Raw genomic sequence first — 10,591 nt, forward strand, 5'->3', positions numbered from 1 at the left:
TTGAGTCAAGCTTTGTTTCAAGTGCAATAAATGATTATTGGTGCGATCCCTTATCATAATTAAACACCTACATATTTCTTAAATTATCCAAATTCATTAATCCTCTATCTAATTTAGTTTGGTCAGGATATTCGTGCTAAACTAGAATCTAGTCACAAGCTAAACTTAAACTCTAGTTATTTTCATGCTAGGGTTTGAATTAAAAGTCATCTCCAAAAGTTAGCTCAATAAAAAACAGAGAATCCAGAAAGAACATCAAATATCAAATACAAACCTAATTAGAAACATAAATGGACCCTTCCTTTTCAATTGCCTACGGCTTGGCCTTAGATCCAAGAGACATGTCCTCCCTACACAATAGGAACACACTATCTAGCAGAAATAGAACATAAACTTTGCTGTATAGTGTTTGCCCTGAAAGTCGACAAAGATGATATGAGAATAAAAGAGAAGCCAACACTATATAGCAGCAGCAAGAATTGTAATGATTAAAGAGGAAAAACCCTTGGTGGCGATAGTGAGAACAAAATCCAGGCAATTACAATAAGAATTCCTTTTTTTTTTTTTTAATTGAAGTAGCTAATCTAAATAAGAAAATCCATCATTATACAATTGATTCTTTAACAGCACATGCGGTGTTTGACATCTGACAACTAACAAAGTTATGTCCTAAATTGACTTCATATAAACTATATCAGCCTTCAACACTCAAAATTTTCATCATATGGCCTTCTAACCATAATGTTATCGATATGGTTCGATGCAAAATCTTCATCCTATGTCTTTCTAACCATAATGTTATTGTTATAGTTCAATTAATCGAGAAGATAGACGTAAGTCATCAATTATACCTTGTTTTCTTTTATTCACATAACTTGCATATAAAACATGTTGAAACATGAAACTCATTTACTGAATTTATCACAAAAATGTTAGTTACATTATTATAATTTTTAGATGATGTTGTGAGGGGATTCAAAAAGAAGAGTCCATCTAAATGATAAAAGGAACTCCTAAATGAAAACTATATCTTGAAATATCTCTAACCTTATCATTTGTTAATAATTATGTATGTATTGGACGATTGTTTTTTATTTGATGGTTGTTTCTTATTTAGTTGGAGATTCAATCAATCATGTCCATTCACTATGTTTCAAGCATTTATCTCATCCTATTTGTATGATGCTAGTTGAAACAAAGTTTGACTCAATAGTTTATCTTTATATAATTGAATTTCATTCTATTGCGTTACATTTTTATTGTTATTTACTTGCTTTGAGTCACACTCAAGTCCCTAAAACCAACAAAGACATATGTTGACTTTGGATAGTTTAAGAATATAACATAACATATATTTGTGGGACTTGAGTGTGATTCTAAATAAGTAAATAACAATAAAAATGTAATTTAGTAAAATAAAATTCAATTATATAAACATAAACTATTGAGTCAAATTTTGTTTTAACTTTCACATGAACACGATGAAATGAAATGATTTGACACATAGTGGTTGAGCAAGATGAAATCATAACTATTCAAAGTAAAATTAAATGAATGGATGTCATTTACAGTCACTTGAGCATTATATTTCCAAAAGTCAGCTCAATAAAAAACAACCATAAAAAATTATATAATTATAAACAAATGATAAAATTAAAGATGTTTTCAGATATGATTCCAGTTAGGAGAAACTCTTTCTATCATTTAGATGAGCTCTTCCTTTTGAATACCCTCGTAGCATTTTATAATAATAACGATATAATTAACAATTTGTGATTAATATAATAAATGAGGTTCATGTATCAACATATGATACATTGTTTTTCCTATGGGAATGGAATACAACGAGGTATTGTTTGTGACTTGTGTCCATCGCCGATATAGTTTAGGCTATATGAAGCCAAATTGGGACATGGGTTTGTTAGTTGTCAGATAAGTCAAAGACATATGTGCGTTTTTACAAAAATCTAATTATCTGCGTGAAACACTAGTACATTTTGCAGCAAATGCATCTATTTATTTGTGTTACACGTAAGTCATCTCCTAGAGGTTGTTTCCTTTTCTTATTAACTTTAAATTAATATTACAAATGTCTTATAAATTCGTTTATAAATTCTTTCAGCAAAGTTAGGTGTCTTACAAATTCATTTTGCAACGATTTGGCCTAGGATATTAAAACTGATACTCCAAGAGGAAATAGAAGTATGAAGATTATTCTCAAAGGTGCTAAACTTTGTTGACTCTAACTTAAGGAAATAATCTGATTCCTAATATGACTCAAAGTTCGATAATATGACGTTGTGTTCAAGCTGAAAAAATGATATCCAATACATGTCCAGTGATGACTGAATAAAGGTAGATATTGATAGGCAGGGCGTTCTCGTGACGACTAAGACGAAAAGCTAGAGATATGCAGAGCATCCAACGAATACAGACATCTGACAACTAACAAATATATGTCCCAAGTGGTTTCATATAAACTATATCAGTTTTTAACACAAAATCTTCAACAACTATCCTTCGAACCATAATGTTATTATTATGGTTTGAGTTACATAGAGGAGGTGCGCAAGTCATCAACAATACATCGCTCATTCTATTCCCATAATTTGCAAAGAAAACGCATAGATTGAAATATGATTAATCAGCCTTACAACCCATGTATCTTCACCTTCTCACTTAGCTTTTAGAAATTCACAATCTGCCTTACAACCCAGGTAAAAAACTTTACCTTCTCACTTAGGTTTCAGAAATTCACAATCAGACAAAGAATATATAGTTATTTTAAAATATTAGTGCAATAATAACATTATACTATCATTACGTTGCTAAACATTGAAAACTTAAAGTTAGCTTAAAAAACTTCGACACAAAAATAAAAAAAATAAGTCTGACTAGTTCGCATGTAGCTCTTTCAAAATTCATGTCATTAACTAGTTCGCATATAACATGAGTTTTGAAATAGCTATATGCAAACTAATCAAACTCATTTTTCTGTCAAAATTATTTTATCTTAATTTTAAGTTTTCAATGTTTAACAACGTATTGATAATTTAATGTTATTATAGCACTAATATTTTAAAATAACTGCAAGATTCTTTGTTTGATAAATTAAGTGAAAATGTGAAGTCTTTTACATGGATTGTAAAGATGATTAACGTCGTAAATGAGTTTCATGTTTCAACCTATGCTACAACGTTTTCTCTACAAGTTATGGGAATTGAAAAAAGCGGTGTATCGTTGATGACTCGCGCACTTCATAAATCAAACCATAACATTAATCGAATGATAGATGATGAAGGTTGTGCTGAATGATATAGTTTATATGAAAACAATGGGACATAGATTATTTACTTAAATTAGAGTCAAAGTTTACCTCCTTTGAGAAGAATCTTCCCCCTTCTATTCCATTTTAGAGTATTGGTCTTTAATATCCAAGGCCCAAATCGTAGCTATAATTGTTGTAGCCAAGTTGCTATATACTTAACGTTGTTTATGAAATCTATGAACGAATTTGCAAGATATCTGTGATATTTTTTTTTTAAAGTTAATGAGAAAGAAAAACAACCTCTAGAAGATAGCCTAAGATAGCCTACGTGTATGAAGAATATAGACAATATCATATCCACCGAATGGTCTAATATCATATCACTGAATGGCCTACATGTACTACAGATAAAATAAATCTATATGTTGCAAAATGTATCAATGTTTGACGCAGAGAAATAGATTTTTGTTAGTTGTCAGATGTGTCAAAAACATGTGCATAGAATTTGCAAGAATCTATTTATCTTTATCTGTGTCAAACACTAGTACATTTTGCATCAGATGATCTATTTATATGTGGTACATGTAGGTCATTTTGTGCATATCGTCTATATTACTCGTACACGTAGGAGGCCATCTACAAAGGTTGTTTCCTTTTCTCATGAACTCAACGTTAGTTGTATAGCAACTTGACTACAACAATGATATCAACGAAGGATGAAGATTCTTTTCAAATGAGGTAAATAAATATAATCTCTAGGAGATGGCCTGCGTGTACGAGGAATATAGACCATATCAAATCCAATGGCCTAAATGTACCACAAATAAATAAATATATATGTTGCAAAACGTACCAATGTTTGTTATTTCTTTTTAATAAAGCATTTCTTTTTTTTTTTTGTTACTTCTTTTTAATTTCTTTTAGTTTAATTTTTTGTTATTTCATTCTTTAGCTTACTTCTTTTATCTTTTGTTTTCTTCAGTTTTCTGTTAATTTAATTTAATTTTTTTTGTGACTTCTTTTTAATTTCTAAGAAATTGTGAACTATTTTTCCATCACACTGAACTATTACTTCATTCAAATGCAACCGAGTAGAACCTTGAATTATCTACGCATAGGTTGATCATAATAACACGTTCAATTGAGACAAATAATTAAATAAATGAAACCTGGGTAACATACAGATTCATACAAACATAAAAAGAAATACTTTTTCAAGCAGCTAAAAAATAAACGATACAAACTGCACAAAAAGGGTGTTTTTCTTCTTCAATCATACAAATACTCAACTAATTTAACAACCATTTTCTAACATGCAAAACAAAATAAGAACTAATGAAATGGCATATAAAAGAACTCCTGCCAAAACAGCTTATGTATTATTAACAAGCTGCAACAATAATTTAATCACCCACAATAGACAATTTGTTTCTAAATTGCCCCATCGATTGCTCAACCTTTATAAACGAACTAATCAGAAGCATTATCAGTTCATATTAAAGACTAAATCAAATATTTGTTCGAACTTCATGATAATAAATGCATTAAAAGCAAGATGCGTGAGAATTAGGTAGGTAGTATACCTTCTCAACAAAAACCCCATTGCAAATATTCAGAATCTTTTGAATAATCTTCTCTATGAGAGATATATCAGCTGCGTAAAAATTTGTAGCCTCAACTCCAAGAAAAGGTCGTCGGAATACCCTGTTGTGAGAGAGTTATTCATTAGATCACGAATTATTGATTATACCTTAGGCAATTTATGAGATATGAGAATAAGTTGTTTATTAAGAATGGCAGCAAAAAATGCCCAAATATCAAGATGCGAAGACTAGATAACATATCAAGATGCTCGAAAGATAACATATTTAAAGCAAGATAATATTTAATAATGTACAATGAGAACAACTCCAACTATCTAACTAACCTGAATTCACCTGGAGCAGCCATAAGATCAAATGGTTTGGCAAAATAACGACCCACGACTAGAATGTAGACGAAGATGAAATGACTTCTACTCGGGTTAACATTGGCATAATCGTCTATTTACTAAGACCATCGATATTGCCAACCCATGTAAAGAACAATGTCTTCATTCAATTCAGTTTAGGTTGAACACGGAATTTTTGGACTCAATACAATGAATAAACATATGCCAAAACAACTCTTTAATTATTTGAACTAATCCAGAGAAAGCCATGGCCGTTCATGGACATAACATTTTCCTGCCCATGTTGCAACAATAATTGCTATTCTTCTGCTTTCCAACGACATAAATCCCGACAAAATCTTTCCTTTTCACATTCTAAAAAAAATGTTTGGTTTTTTAAGAGAACTTACCAGCAATCATAAAAAATAATAAACTTCGCATTAAAGTTCTTCCTTGGTAAAATGTGTAATCATAGCGGCATAACATATATTTGTGATACAATGCATGTCCAGACATAAGACATATTATGGTATTTTTGTTGACTTACGTCCATCCTCTTGTTAAATCATACCATAACAATAGCATTATGATTCGAAGAATAAATGATGAGGATTTTGTGTTGAAAGCTGATTTAGTTCATGTGAAGTTAACTTGAGACATAGCTCTATTAGTGTTCAGAGATGTCAAAAACAAAATTTGCAAATGATGGATCTATTTCTCTGCGTCAAAACCGATAATACACCATCCATTCGTTGACCATTTGGTGGATATGATATGATATGTATTTGTTGGACGCGCTACATACCAATGTTTGGACACCTTTATTTCTTTTAGTCGTCATATAGAATATCATTATTCTACAACACCAGTTGATTGAATCTTAGGTCATATTTAGAATAAACAAATTTTATCTTCAAAAAGAATCTTCACCCTTTTAATCCTATTATAGAGTACAATGTCTTCAATTTGATTGTGTCAAATTGTTATGCATTTAACATTGCTTGAAAGAATCTACAAAAGACTCTGATACATTGTTAACAAAAATGTCAAAACCACTTTAACTTCAAAAATAATATTGAGTGGTTAACATTACACATTCTTTTATAGATTATCTCATTTAGATGTATAGCAATAAAAGGGTAAAGATTCTTCTCAAGGTAAACCTTCGAACGATATTCCAAATATGACCCAATATTTTGATAGTCAAATGACGTTGGACTCAAACTAGAATAATGATAATAAGAAACTAACATGAATAAAGATGTCTAGAGATTGGTATGCAGCGCGTCCAACAAATACAACAGATCATAATATCCACCAAATGATGTATTACCCGTGTTTGAAACGTAGAAATAGATCCAATCTGTCGTTTGCAAATTATGTCTTCGCACATATAGTCTTTGACACATCTGACAACTAACAGAGTTATATCACAAATTCATTCACTCACATAAAGTAAATCAGACTTCCACGCAATATCCTTATCATCTATCATTCAAACCATAATAATATTGTTATGGTATGACTATTGAGAAGATGGACGCAAGTCAACAAGCCACCAACAATAGCTCATTCTCTTCTATTCTCACAACTTGCAGGAAACGCTGCAGCATATATTGAAACATGAACCTGCATTAATCAACAGCTTTCCCTTTGTCACTTAGTTTCAAAATCCTACAGTTATTTTTAAATATCAGTGTAATAATACCATTAAACTATCATTACACTGCTAGTCATTGAAAACTTGAAGTTAAAATAAAATAGTCTTGAAGTTAGAATAAAATAGTTAACTACTTCGACAGAAAAATAGAAAAACGAGTTTGACTATAACATAATTTATGTAAACTTGGGAGCTAGCATAAAATCTTGAACGCATAGCATATTCTATGAGGTGAGAATACTCATTCCTATCCTTCGTTTCATTATAGAATTAATAACACCAATTATTTCTCTTCAAATTTGTCTCCTACATATGTCATCTTTATAATATTGATTATCACGTTCTTTCTCTTATGTGATGTATTTCTTTTTTTTTTTTTGTACTGTACTATCTAACAACTTTTTTTTGGGTAGGATTTGTTGGTTTAAAGAGATAGAAGGTGAAAATAATTTAGTTAAGACTCTTTAATTAAATGTGAATTATTGTTTTTAAATAAATAAATTGATTGTTTTTTAGTTTTAAATATTAAAAAAATACATAGTCAACAACATTAATAAAGTCATCAATTATTTTCTTATTAAAAAATCTAGCTTAAATATCATTGTGATCCCTTAACTTAATTTCAGTTAACATTTTAGTCTTTTATATATATTTTTTTTTATTTGGTCATTTTTTGAATTTTAAGTGACAATTTGATCTTTTATGTTTTAAAATATCAACAATGTTCTCCTTTTTTTTTTTGCAAAAATTTCAAACAAACCTCATAAAATTAATTATTATCCTCAATATAATGCAATTTCATCAAATTCATAACTTAAATATTTAAATAAACTCATATTTTCATCTTTAATAACATCAAATAAATAATGAAAATATGAGTTTATTTCAAGATTTGAGTTACGAATTTGATGAAATTTGTATAATATTGAAGAATATAATTAATTTTATGGGTTTTGTTTGAAAATCTTGACGAATTTTTATAAAAAAAAATGACTAAAACTTTAGGGACTATTAAGGACTATTTAAAATAAAATAAAATTTACAAGGTATAAATCACAAAAAATAAACATTTAATTAGAGTTAATTTGTTGTTGCTTATCTTATATATTAATGTAATAAGAATATTATTTTTAGAATTTATTTGTTGTTGTAATCAAACACAAATTTTTATTTTAAAAATTTTTGTTGTTATTTTTTGTTAATCTTGATTATTGTAGTTGGACTAAAATATTAGTTCACCATATTGTCATACACCATCATTATTTTAAGTTTGTATTTTTGGGTGACAAAGTTGAGGAGTTGTTTAGAAAATGAAAACAAAAGTAGACATTTTGTATATAATTTTTTTCTTAACAATCCGTTTCTCGACAAAAATAGATCATGTCACTTTAAAGTTTGACTGAGAGATAAATAAAATTTAATTAAAAAATATTTCAATCGTGATACATATTTAAATTCTCATAAAAAATATATAATGATTTTTCAATAGATTATCTAGTTGGTGAGAAAAAAATTGAAGTTTGTTTGAAGATTTATAATATATGTGTACTCATTTCATATATAATATATAATAGTATTATTATATTTGGTATTTTATATTCAATTATTTTTTATTTCTTTTATAGTTAGTTAAAATAAATTATATTTGATTTTTAGAATATACCTCTAAGAAACTGTGAACTTTTTCTCCATCACACTAAACTATTACATCATTCAAACCCAACCCGAGCACAAGAACCATGAATTACCTACTCGTAGTTAGATCATATTAAGACGTGCAATTGAGACAAATAATCAATTAAATGACACCGACTTGGGTATCATACAGATCCAACCAAACATAAAAACATCTGCTTTTTCATGCAGCTAAAAGAGGAATGATAAAAAATTGCACAACAAGATACTAAACGAATTTAACGGCCATTTTCCAACACTTAAAAGTAAATAAGAACTAAATAAATGATGCAATAACAGAATGAAATGGCATATAAGATAACTTATGACAAAGAAGCTTATGTATTATTAACAAGCAGCAGAAATAATTTAATCAACAATAATTGACAATTGGTTTCTAAATTGCTTTGGGAATCATATGCTATTACTTCTCCATCATATGATTCACCATATATGATAATCTACAAAGAATGATACTCCATTATCATTTCCACTTCACAATAATGATTAAGTTAGGATGATTTGTTTTTTAGAATGTAAATATCATTAATTGCATGTCAAGGGCATAATAGAATCCAATAAATAAATTATACATAATAAATTGACATCATTTTAATCTGCACTATAAACGCCACAAATATAAAGACTAACCTTGTCAAAATAATATGACCATTATCCCATCGTTTTCAATTATCACACGGAACATTGCTCTCTTCTCCCTTGCTCCCTTTCTTTCTTTGTATTTATATCCAACAACGCATTTTCACTTTTCGCCTTGAACTTTGGTTTGGTCGCTCATTAGATAAAAGTAATAAATAAGATCGGCGCTACTCCAAGGAATCGATTTTGTGATAATGAATTTCAAATATGTAATAGCTACTTGAGAATAGTTTTAACATAATGAAAAATCAAAATAAAAAATAAAAAAGGAAAATCTTACATTAATTGTCTGTAGTCAGTTCTCCATCCATCGTAACCAAGGGTTTTTTCTCTTTAAAAGTTTCTCATGCATCGCAGTTCAACGCTTCAACGCTCATCCTGCAAATAAACACAAATTAAAACTTTGCAAAGTAAAGACGAAAGACATCATTCCATTGTGAACAGAGTAAACATGCAATAACGAGAATGAGAGTGAGTCTGAGAGACGAGAGCGAGGCAGCGAGAATGAGGTTGAGAGACGAGAGTGAGTGTGAGGGCTATAATAAAAAGGGGAGAGGAGGATTATAATAAAATAAAATAAAACATACATCGAAGTGTTCTTGGAGCTTGTCGGGGTCAAGAGATTCAGGTCGAGGTTGAGGTTGATTAGGGGTAGGGTTGATGAAGTTGAGGTTCGTATCAGGTCTTTGATACATGTTGGAGAGAACAAGAGTGGGGCTAATGTTGGAGAGAACAGCGGTCGCCATGTCTACAAGCTCCGATCTTGAAATAAAAAAGGACAGTTAACTCTGTCTTTCTCTGTTCCGAATATCGATGCCAAATGCTCCGCTACTTAGGGTTTCCTTTCGCTCTCTTCACAGCTCCACCTTTATGTTTTTCTTTCTCTCCACCATTATTTTTCACCTTTTATATTCCGCTTTTATATTTTATTTTATATCTCACTCAATCAACTTGCATCCTCGCATGTAAATCTTATTATTATTAAACAATATTAGTTAATCAAGCTATGATTTTTTTATTGTCAACATGTATTTATTTAGTATGATGTTTGGTTTTGTGGTGGCTCGGTCGGTAAAAAGTAACCCAAACTCTTTTTTGAGGTCTCCTCTTTTTTCTTTCTAAATAATAAATATTACATGTAATAATAAAAGTAAAACAAACTCTTTTTTGAGGTCTCCTCTTTTTTCTTTCTAAATAATAAATATTACATGTAATAATAATAATAATTTAAGCAGTTGGATTTCGTGTTCAAATTACTTATTTAAACTCGACTATATGAAATTCATATAAATCCTTTATTTTCACACATCTAATCCACCAACCAGAAGAAATTCGTTTGCAAATTTAATTCTAGCATTGGATCGGTCGAGTTTAGATATATTATTCACCCCTACTTTTA

The 10,591-nt window shown here is 29.5% G+C and overlaps 1 long non-coding RNA gene across 6 annotated transcripts; it reads right to left on the reverse strand.

Moving 5' to 3' along the window:
- Positions 1 to 211: 211 nt before the first annotated feature.
- On the reverse strand, positions 212 to 10,100 carry LOC101504985 (uncharacterized). 6 transcript variants are annotated; one of them, XR_012161602.1, is made up of 6 exons: positions 9,780 to 10,100; positions 9,184 to 9,570; positions 5,196 to 6,827; positions 4,852 to 4,972; positions 3,377 to 3,525; positions 212 to 414 (listed from the first exon to the last, which is right to left on the reverse strand). It is a non-coding gene; the product is annotated as an uncharacterized lncRNA (long non-coding RNA). The 6 variants fall into 6 exon arrangements; XR_012161601.1 differs by lacking the exon at positions 3,377 to 3,525 and having other exon boundaries at positions 9,780 to 10,099; XR_001144587.3 differs by lacking the exons at positions 212 to 414; positions 3,377 to 3,525 and having other exon boundaries at positions 4,410 to 4,972; positions 9,184 to 9,359; positions 9,473 to 9,570; positions 9,780 to 10,099.
- Positions 10,101 to 10,591: the final 491 nt, after the last annotated feature.

Source organism: Cicer arietinum, chromosome 8 (assembly GCF_000331145.2).
Source record: "Cicer arietinum cultivar CDC Frontier isolate Library 1 chromosome 8, Cicar.CDCFrontier_v2.0, whole genome shotgun sequence".
Taxonomy (NCBI): Eukaryota; Viridiplantae; Streptophyta; class Magnoliopsida; order Fabales; family Fabaceae; genus Cicer; species Cicer arietinum.